Consider the following 11,575-nt stretch of genomic DNA (forward strand, 5'->3'; position numbering starts at 1 on the left):
TTTTTTTTTAATAAATGCTAAATAATGTTAATTATTGATACTTATGTATCAATATTTAAAAATTCCTCCTGTGGAAGACGTCTGTATGCACAGAAGGAAAGGATCCATACATACTGTGTCTGCAGAGATTCCCATTCGTGTTTCTCTCTGATATATTGCTGCATGTCAGCTTCAATCTGCAGGAATTCTGTAGCTTGAGTAAATCTCAGGAAAGTGATAAATCCACTGGGATGGTCTGCTAGTGTGAATACTTCTCTGTCATTTAAAATGAATGGGAGTGTAACAGTAGTTTGGAGAGCATATGAGGACCAGGGATGAGGAATCTGCTCAAATACACCCTGGACTGAGGCTACTGCTGGCTAAAATTTCTCTGATTGCATTCAGCATCAGTTCTGGAGCACAAAAATGTCAAAAAATTAGACTAATTTGTTGTTTAATTCAATATTTTATCTGATGAATCTTTTGAGATGCCCTAGAAAAACTGCAGTGTCATAAATTCCAGTCATATTAGTAATTAATTTCTTAATTCTAATTTATTTCCATTGTCATTATTTTTGTCCTTCCTTTATCAAGTAAAGATGATGTGATTTCAGTTGTTAAACTGGGTGGAATCAGCTGTGTGTTTTGGCTTGTCAGGATGCTTTGGGAATGTTGTATCACTCCTAATGTGGGAAGAAGATGATCTCAAGAATGATCATAATAAATACAGCTGATAAAACTGTTCATGTTTAGTGGCCTATGATGCACTGGTTAGCTGCCCAGGAGGTACTCCACCTTTTGCTCTATTCCCACGTTTCCACTAGTACCTACTAGCTTCCACTAGTACCTACTAAGCAGAAGACAACTCGACTCGACTTTTGTTTTGTTTCCACTACAATTGCGTACCACCTCAATGTGGGCGGAGTCATTAGTATTACACAAAAACCAATGGGGGCAAGAAGCACAAATGCAAAACTAGAGTGATGAGCAGACAGTGAGCAAATAGAAGGTCTGGAAGATGAATCAGTCTTTATTTGTATCAGAGTAGTTAGTTTGGGGCAGTGGAGTTAAGTGAGATTGACTTCACTGATTGGAGGCTGGTTTCACTGCAGGACTGCATATTCAGTTTTTAAAATGTAAAACTGTGGTTCAATTTCAACTGTAAAACGATTTGAACAACTCCACGCAGCACCGGAGTGCTGCGTGGAGTTGCCACATCCAATATGGCGACAATGTCGACATACGATTCAGTGCTCAATGCGGCGTCCATGTATGTATGTCTATGTCGGAGACCTCCTGATACACTTTCTCATTTCTCGTCTGCCGCCGAGCACAAAAACGTCCTCGCTCCTTGTCGTTGAATCACGGTGTTGGTTTGTGTGTCTCCATTTTCTTGCTGTCAGGTTTTAAAAATGACGCGTTTTATTCTGGTGAAGGAGTCGCTCTCATGACTCAGCTAGTGACGACACTTCCTGGCCAATCAGTGGCATGCTGCTCTGCGACATCACAATTTCAGATCACCTTGGATTGCTTAGAACCCTGACTGAGTGGGTACTAAAAAAGTACCTGGTATCAGGACCTAATGGAAACCTCGACAAACCATGCCGAGCCAAATTGAGTCGCGCTGAGTAGGTGCTAGTGGAAACGCTGCATATGAGAGCTGGGATAGGATCCAGAACCTGTGTGACCCTGAATTGGAAAGGTTAGGAAAATGGATGGAAGGGTGAATGATGATTACTGCACTGTGACGACTAATAATGACAATTAAGACTGGGGTAATCTGTCCCCTCTTCACATTTTAGGAATCAGAATATTGTGAGACTGACTAAGGAAAACACAGATTTTGGACAACACGGGCCTATTCAAGTCAGACTTTAGGAAGTACGTTTCATGTGTCTGTGTGGAACTAACAAGTGGTCCTTCATTAGCTTGTGGACCTATTGCAACTGTAAACTGTAATAGTAAACGGGCTGGTTCTTATATAGCACTTTTCTTCTCTACACGAGCACTTACATTCATACCAGTACTTTATATCTAAAACCCTCACAGTCACACTCCAATAAATACATGGGTAGAAACTCGAGGTTCAGCCCAGAGATACTTTGGCACCTGGACTGGAACGGCCAGGGATTGAACCTCCAACCTTCCAATTAGTAGATGATCTGTTCTACCTTCCTGTTTGTTTGTCCTTGAATTTGTTGTGCAGCCTGTACAGCTGTGCCACACTATAACTCATAAGTTATGTAGGATTGTCTCTTGCAGTTCTCTTTATGATGTACAGTTAGGGGCAGCCCTGCACATGATGGTATGATTGTACTCCATGTTTCTTTCTTTTATTATTTATTATTATCAAAGAAAGAGAAACTGTAAACCTTCACAGTGACTTCTGAGGATAAATCTTACCAGAAATTACAAAGGAAATGCTGCAGTGCAGTGACAGCTCAGCCAGAGAGCTGAAAATGTTTGATTTTTGGTAATCACCATTTTTTGCTTCTTTAGGCCTCATTTTCTAGAATTAAATTAACTTCCATAAGCAGTGAAGCATCTCCGCTTCTCATCCATTCAATCACCAAGCACAGTTTGAAGCCTGCCATCTAAACGCACCTTTTATTACTGTCCTGACTTTCAATGATTAAAGGACTTGTTTGATTACTAAACTCCACAATAGTTGCATGACAATCAAAGCAAATCTGCACATATAACTGATCATGTTTCAGGCCATGCTTACTAAGCAGACTATGAGAAAGCTATTGCTCACTAGTATGTCTTAAAATTGTTTCTGTCGCCTTTCACCTCCCAGAAAATTCAGCGACTTCACATCATATACTCCAACTGCTACCTTATGTTGAGACTTGTGAGAAATGCTAAATCTCAATCTAAATATTCAAGACATATGCACTTAAATCTGCATTATTTGATGGGCAGAAGTTGGAACTAACAAGCATAAATACTGACTGAGTGAGAAGTGCCACTTATGCCTTAATATTTTTGTTTTGAAAAGCAGGTTTGAAAAAGTGGGTGCAGTGCCAGCAGTGGGCATAAACCCCATCAGTGGTCTGTTTTTGCTTGTTCTTCATGCTCGACTAGTGTGGCAATAAATCTCCATGTTCCGAGTTATGTGGATAATTTTGTCCTGGCAAAGTGGCTCCAAAGTGAGAAATGTTTAACATTTAGAAGCAGATTCTGGGAACAGCAGAACATGCTTGTTTACTGCTCATTGAGAAGGACTGTAAGCAGTGAATAACCTCTTGGTGTAGGACTAGCTTTGCTTTTGGCTTTCTACCAATATTTTCTTCATGTGTTAGTGTAAAGGGATAAACTGAGACCAGCAATGATACGTCTAACCTGGCAATGTGGCTGTCAAGCAAGCTTGATGTTGTGCTCTTCACTTGCCAACTACCATGAGTAGAATTGCAAAGATCATTTTTAACAAGTTACCAGATTTTTCTTGCAACAATAAATTTGCATTTTCATTTTATCAGTTTAACCCATAAAATAGCAGGTGCACTAATAGATCCAAATGCTGTAGTTACAGGCTGTCTGCTTAGCATGTTCTTTGTGGGGAACACTGGACTTCCTGTTTTATTTTGAAATCTCTCTTATACTCCAACTTGTCGTACTTTCAGCCTTTGTTCTGTCCTTTTTGAGCCGTACCCATTTCCAATTAGTCATTAGTCTTTTTAATATCCACTCTTGCCACATTGTTTCTACAGCTCTGTACCGTCAGCTCATCCAGGCCTTCCAACATGTGCTGAAGGAACATCACGTATGACTTCAAGGGTTTATAATACCTCCTTTTACATCACAGCAGCCGCAGAGGTCATAACAGTAACAGCTGACCACCAAAACAGCTGTGGTCACATTGTCTCTATTTATGTGCAGATGTCTTGGTTTTACAGTTCTTTTAATTATTTGCTTACTTCTCTTATTAGTGTATGGAGGCCTTTATAATGAATTCTGTTGCAACAGAGTTCAACACATCTGATTACTAACGTTGGTCTGTTGACACCGTAAGTGTTACATTGTACTTATACTGCAAATGCAAAAGGTGCAGTGCTGCATGCTGACCTGCTGCCACATTTGAAAAAGCCCATTCTCCACCGTGTAGCTGAACTATATTATAGTTGTGGGTTGCTGGAGGTCTGCACATTCAGGGATAAAACAGGTTAACTTGCCTCTTCTTAGCCGTATCATCCATCTTTTCAGGTAACAGATCAGCAGAGAAAAGAAGAACAGAGATAATGGATTTTCAGAAAAATAAAGTGGATGTGCAGCTCTGGTGGAAAGGCATACAGACATGATTTGCTTTTCTTAAAGCTACAGTGTACTCTGAAGAGCATTCCCATTGGCGCAAGAAAAATAAATAAAGCAGAATATAGGCTGAAGGAACTGGAAAGGGTTAACTGGGGGCAAAAGTAAGTTGCATACAATACTGACATGCAACTCAAAGGGACGTATCAGAAGAATCACAAGAATAAAACTAGAGCAACTTTTTAAAGATTAAAAAAAAAGCAGCACCAACAAAACCTTCCAAAAGCACTAAAGCAAACACAAGTTATTAAAGCCAGTGAGTGACTCTCTCTTCTGTTGTTGGATTTTTCTTGTTTATCCTTGTTTTTTTTTTTTTTTGGCCTAATGTCCTGTGCCGGGATGTGCAGGGCTGATGGAAAGAAACAGTGAAATGAGAGACTGACAACATCCTTTGAAGTTAAACCGTATTCCCACTCGTTTGAGGACAATAAGAAAATCACCTAATCACCAAAAAAAAGATTAATATTATTGAATTTTCCTTCTATTGCTGATGTTCTAGCTGCTGTTTAAATTAGATGTATGTCTTTGTCAAACAGTGTGGAACTGTCATGGCTCCTGCCAAGCTGTTCAGTTTTTAGAGGGTTTCTTTGTTGTGTTTTTTTTTTTTTTGCTTTTTGTGCACTTCTGTCTGTCTCTCTTTATCTTCTTGTGTCTTTTCTGTTCACCACCATGTTGGATTTTATTATTTGAGGTGTATTTTTAAGTCCTTTCAGGGTTTGTGCTCAGATGTCCTTTTGTAATTGTTGCCTGTGTCATTTCCTCAACACATTTACTGGATCTCAGTGGAAACATCATGACAGAAGGTAAAGAAGGTAAAGGAAAGTTCATAATGATGGTGATCTGAATATTTGTAACTTAAGTTACTTAATGATCCAGAAATTAAAGTCACTGTTAAACTGCAGTGCTGCCATGATTAAAAAAAATGCAGTATTGGCCACAAATCACAAAAGTGTTTTGGTAAGAATAAATCAAATAAAATCTTTGACATTTACAAAAATTAAAAAAAAACTTCTCTCCAAAAGCCAAATGGCTAATTCTGCTTTTGACTCTTATTTAGTGTTGTTTATTGGATTGGCTGATTGAAGTCTGGTGCTACTGGTTGTAGAAACTCATCTTGAAATCTCTCTGCATCATTATCGGCACCTGTGGTACCAGAAGCTCAACACAAGAGTCAACAGCAGAATCAGCTGTTTGGCTTTGGCAGAGAAGATTTGGCGAGTTTTTCATGGGTGCAACCCACATACTCACCTCTGCTGCTCACCCACAAATGCATTTTTCTTACAAATGTAACATTCAAGGGGAAATTAAAAGGCTTTCCAACAGTATAAGATTTATTGCCAAGAAGCATTGTTAAAAAAAACCCAACCAAATTTCCTTGCTTTTTGTGCCAAGTTTAGCTCATGATTATTCCCTAGTAAAGGATGCCAGAAAGTTGAGGGTCTAAAGGAGGCTGAAGGCCCTCTTTATACCTGCCAATCTGACGACACCTAATTGCCCTGACAGCTTGTGTTGTGAAAAATCTGCGGTCTTCCATTTGGCTTCTTAATGGAGGAGAGCAATATGCGTGATGAGATTAGGATTATGGATATGAGCATTTTTTTTTTTTTTGTCACACATAGAGTCTGCAAGTACTTTGATGTACTTTGATCAAAGGTTTGAAAAACCAAAAAACCAGAAGACAAAAGATGGACCTAAATGCAGGCTACAGAAAAGGCAGCTGCCATCTTTTGCACCTTCAAACCTAAAGAGATGCACACATTAATGAGTCAATGAAGACAATCTACTAATATTATATGCATTAGTCTGAAATATGCTATTCTGTTTTTTTCATCAAATGCATTTTGATGCTTTTCTTCTTGAGTAAAAATGTAAACGACTGACTTGTTACACAGTATTTCTAGTACAAAATCTGATGATTTGTCCACCTCTGTGCACACCACTTGTGTTTGTGTGTGTTTCTCTGCCTGCAGCTGTAATAACAGGCAGAGTCTGCTCAGGCTCAGACTCTCTGGCCTGAGCAGAGCTTCATTCAGCGTTAATTTGCTTATCTCTGGATGTTCTCTCCTGCCTTGCTAACGGTAAGCAGCTGTGAGGCCTGCTAATTGGAACCTGAAACAAAGGTCTGGTCCTCTAATGTGATCATACATGCAAGGAAGCACGTACCCGCTGACACATGTATGCGCAAAGCCACTCATCTCTATTGTTTGAACACATGCACACATTGGGTACATATTACTATGTACATTGCTTGGCCTGCAAGTCTGGATCTCTGCTGTATTGTATAGAGAAGTCTGGATAAATAAACACTGCAGGGCTAAAATTGATTTTCAGATTAAAAGTTGAAAATGTTGAAACGATCCACTTATATTCCTGAAGTAGGTTTAACAGTGCAGTCCTCTTGCTGTTGGCAATAACGGAACAACTCATAAAGTTATCACTTCTTACCAGAATATCCAGTTAAAATGCAGAATTAAACTATTTTTAAAAAATAGCCTGTTGTGCATTATCTTTCAAACATCTGAAACTTCTGCAAGACCAGACTTACCTGTGGGAGCAGGTATGACCTTCAGAAACTCTCCCTTACCTGGTGCCTGCATCAGCCTGCAATGTGAGGTTTAAATTTGTGTAGATGTAAGTGACAGTGAATACACGTGGAGGCGAAATGCCATTTGTTGATGCTTTTTCAAATTTTGTTTGTAATTTTTGACAGAAATTTGACACATTTATCATATTTGCAAAATGTTGTCTTGTGACACAAAAGAATCAGCCATGCAAGATGCAGTCTCAAACTCTACAGGTGTGCAGGCTTACTGCTGACACAGGTACTTCTACGGATCTGTTGAACTGCTGTGTTGTTGATCTAACCAACAGCACAATAAGAAGAGATTTTTATGTTTTCAGTGAAAACAGCGGGCTAGATTTCTGCCTATAGGCCTCCTTTTTCTCTTCTTACTCAGAACATCATTTTTGAAATCACATTATCCAATATATTGTGTAATGCAGAGAGACTTGGGGAACATAAAGTGCAGCCCTAGCAACAAATCAATTTATGGGCTCTCGCTGTTTGAGATAAAGGGAGGACTTCCGGTCTTATCTAACCAGCTTTGTTGAGGTAAGGCAGAAAATGCCTTTTTTTCCCCTCTTCTAACTAATGAAAACAGACCTTTCCCTCCAGTTATGCTACCATACACTTTAAAAGAGTCACACTCATTTGTCATTTGTTAGCTAATCAAATTATGTCACTGGATGGACTCCTCTGTCTTTTAATTTGTTGAATTAGTCATATAATTAGTTCAATAGCAGCCTGGCAGTTGTTGCAAAACACAAAGGGGCTGAGGGGAGTTGTGAAACATAAAGAGCTATTTATTTTACACATATTTTATAATGGAGAGAGTCACATTTAAAAGATTTGTGGAAAAAAAAAAATTACTGAAACAAAAGAAGGAAGGCAGGTGAGTCAGCTCTGATTTACACAATAAAGCAATTTTAAGGATCTAACCTGGGCTACCCTCCATACCACAGTTTCATTTTAAGAGGGTGTTTTAAAATTGAAATAATCTCTGTCCAGATGAGTGTTTAACAACTTTTTTAAAAATCATCTTCAGCCAGACAAACATAAAATGACTACTCATATACACTGCACATGTATGTGCCAGTGTAAACAGGAAGCAGGGGCTTGGTTGCATGTTTGTCATAAATAATCCAAGGACATATAGTGACTGATTCAATCAGGAAGTGATTGTGATATTGTTTTGAAAAGTCTGCGGTTGCTGCGCAATAATCAGTTTTGCTCAGGAACGTTCTCAGCTGGGTGAAGCGACCCAAAGAGATATGGCTGGCAGCCATAAGAGCTGGTAAAATTCTCCAAATACTCAGGAAATGTGGTTCAGTGCTTCTTTTATTGCACCCTTTAATAGTGGAGCATCCTTTATGAAAGGACAATTCAAAGCATCACACTATTAAGACCACTCATGAAAACAAAAGAGCAAAGGAGATCATCACTGCTGCATTTTCCATCTTATGCTGGAAGGTACTAATGTGCAGATATGTTTTTGAACTTTCAGCAGTTTGTTAAACCCACTGGCAAGAGTGTTATGTTAGAACCTTCTTGCATTAAGTTGTTGCCTTATGTGGAGCTCTTTGTATCATAGGTTTAGAGAAGTCCACTATATGTAAAGATAATCAGCTACCCTAAAAACACCATAATGAAGGTTAATTGCTTACATCATCATTCTGAGCACTACTACACTTTCAGGGTGTTTCAAGATTGTCATGAATTAATTTTTCTTCTTCTAAAAGCTTTAATAAAGGAGAGAGAAGCTGGGCTCTTCAGCAGGAAAAATAAATACGAATGGATCACAGGTTGAGCATCAATATAATTAATATAATTCATTCTCTCTCTGGAGAGCATTAATTTTTTAAAAATTCCATCCTACTAAGTAAACACTGTTAACCAGTTTGCCCAAGTTTATATAGTCTATATAAAACAATAACACAGGAGGTATTTTGTCAAAATAGGTCCACACATTTTTTAAAAAATTCATTAAAACATTTTAAATGGAAACATTTTACACACCACAACAATGTCTGAAATGTCTGCAATTTTATGTCATTGTCATTGTATTTGTTTCATGTTTATTTAGCATAAACAGCATGCTGATAAAACACTTCAATGCAGCCAGTGTCAAAATGACAAGTTAAAACTTCAACAGTAAAAGACGCTTAATTTCTCTGACTTACTTATCTGAGTCCATCCATCCATCCATCCATCCATCCATCCATCTTCCACTTATCCTTCTGAGTCCAACTAACTAATCGTAATAATTAAGAATTACCCAAAGAAGATGATTATAAAGCTGTTAATGTCTCACTAAAGTTAGCTGCTGGTCCTTGAATTTGGCTTTCAGGCTGTCAAATGTGGTATGCGCTTCAGCTTTCGGATGTATTTTGTGTCTCTTCAGATTAGATGTGCTGTCATGGACAGCTTTGCATTTTGCACAACAGATGTTGCAGAGAGTGTTGTCAGCATTGAGTTTTTAAAAGTGTAACCGAATGTGAGAATGCTTTCTTGCCACCATTGCCATATGTGTTGGTTTTGTCACATGGTCTCACTCTCTTTTTCCTCTAACCCAGATGTGCACTGATACTGAAATTTGGCACCGACTGGTTTGATGTGAGTGGGTACTTGATAGTATTAACATAATTCTGGCGGTACCTTAAAGAGCACTGCTTTGGTACCCAGTCCTTATGAATTCTCATTCCTTCAGTGACTTTTCCATCAGAGTCCAAGAGTAATTAAGTGCCTTGAGGCCATTGTCTGTTGTGATTTGACACTATAAATAAAATTGAATTGAATAGTATCTAGGAAAAAATACGAGGTTATTTTTTGGGACTTTTCATATCTTCGTCTTATAAGATATTTTCTAAAAATCAGTTGGAAGCAAGCTAAATGTCTGAAATTTAAAGGTAAATTTAAAAATATATCCATGTGCACAGTATGTGGATACAATTGCCATCTTTTGAGTGAATGTTATACATCCTGCGAGCTTGATCTGACAATGACATGCAGCTGGGCAGGCAGGCAGCAGGTCAGGAGTTGATTAGCTGATAAGGAGCAGGTGTGAAGGCTAAAGTGACAAGAAGAGGGTAGCTGCTGGGCAGCTGTAACGTGACTGGGACTGGCAAATAAAAGACTTCCCCTCTTAACTACAGAGTGTCAATCCACATGTAGTCACAGCTGTGAAGGCCACTCTGCACTGAACAGATAGGTAGAAATGAAAAGGTATATTGTAAGCCGTGCTCTCCACTAGGCAAGAAACGTCCGTCACCATGGATACTGACAGACTCTTTGCCCTCTTGATATTGAGTGTTCTCATGTGTCACGGAAACAGCATGATTTTAAATGGTTTTCAAGTTTTGATGACAGCTAAATTAATACTTGTGAAGCAGAAACACGAATGTCTAATTAAATATATATATATATATATATATATATCATTGAAACAAGTGTAGGTCAGTAAACTGAGACTGTCCAATCAGCCTCCATTCCATTCTATTTCCATGTTTTCCGTGTTTTCTGCATCATTCCAAACCAGATGGCATGGAGTGTAAATGAACTCGAAACCCAGTGACACAGACTCCCTGTTACTGGGTTTTGAGTTCATCTATGGTCCATGCCATCTGGATTGGAATGATTGGAAACTGAAACTGTCCATTCAGTTAGTTGAAAAGGTTAAAACAATAAAATGTGCACTGTAAAACCCTTTCTTCTCCTTCAGCTTCCATGACATCACAAATAAAGCAGACTGTTTGATATACATTTTTAAAACCTTGTTGTTGTTTTTATTGTTTTTTTATATTGTGTTAATATCATCTTGTTCTACCAACATATGACTGTAAATGTGCTTATGAATTTACTTGACAAAGTATCACATTATTGTATTTCTACAGTACAAATGAGACTGAAAGGAGCACTTGTGGATGCTGTCACGGGTACAGAGATCATCTGGCCTTTAGACCGGTGAAGTGCTGCGGTGCTACACTACTACACGTGACCACTGTCACCTATTATACTACCTCTCCAGTTTTCATGGAGATGTATTATAGCTGTACCTTGGAGTTCATACAGTGAGTAGCTATGCAGACAGTTTATTATGGCTGTTTACTGCGCTGTGGTAAATCCACCCCGCTGAAGGCCACGGGTTTTAGTCTCCTGTTGTGAGTTTCTGATGTGTGATGAATTAGATACATTTTAATTTGACACAGCATGCAAGAATGTCACAAACTGTTCTCAAAGATTTCAATCATTTGAGTTTTCTTTTTTATATGCAAAGAACAACAGTTGGCAGCTGACTTAATAACAGAAGAGTTCCAGTTACTATCATGGAGGAAAATTGGTTTCTTTATACGCCTATATGCAACTTTCTGGTGAAATACATGTTTGCCCATGTCATGCTTTTATTGTCTCCCCAGCAGTTAGGGCTCCACCTCCAACACCTATATGGAAGAGCTATATAAATATAGTATAAAAATAAAGTGTACAAAATAATTATTTTAATTAATGGCATATTTTCCAGATAAAGTAGAAAAAATAAATTCCTCATTTTTAAAAAAAATACATGACAGCATGACTACAATCCCAATTCAGAAAAAAGTTGTGCTGCTGGGTAAAATATAAATATAAACAGAATATAATAATTTGCAAATCTCATAAACTCATTTTATTTATGAGAATGCAGAAAACATAAAATGTTTGAACTGTGAAAATTTACCATTTTTAGAAAAA

Source organism: Archocentrus centrarchus, chromosome 4, assembly GCF_007364275.1.
Source record: "Archocentrus centrarchus isolate MPI-CPG fArcCen1 chromosome 4, fArcCen1, whole genome shotgun sequence".
Lineage (NCBI taxonomy): Eukaryota > Metazoa > Chordata > Actinopteri > Cichliformes > Cichlidae > Archocentrus > Archocentrus centrarchus.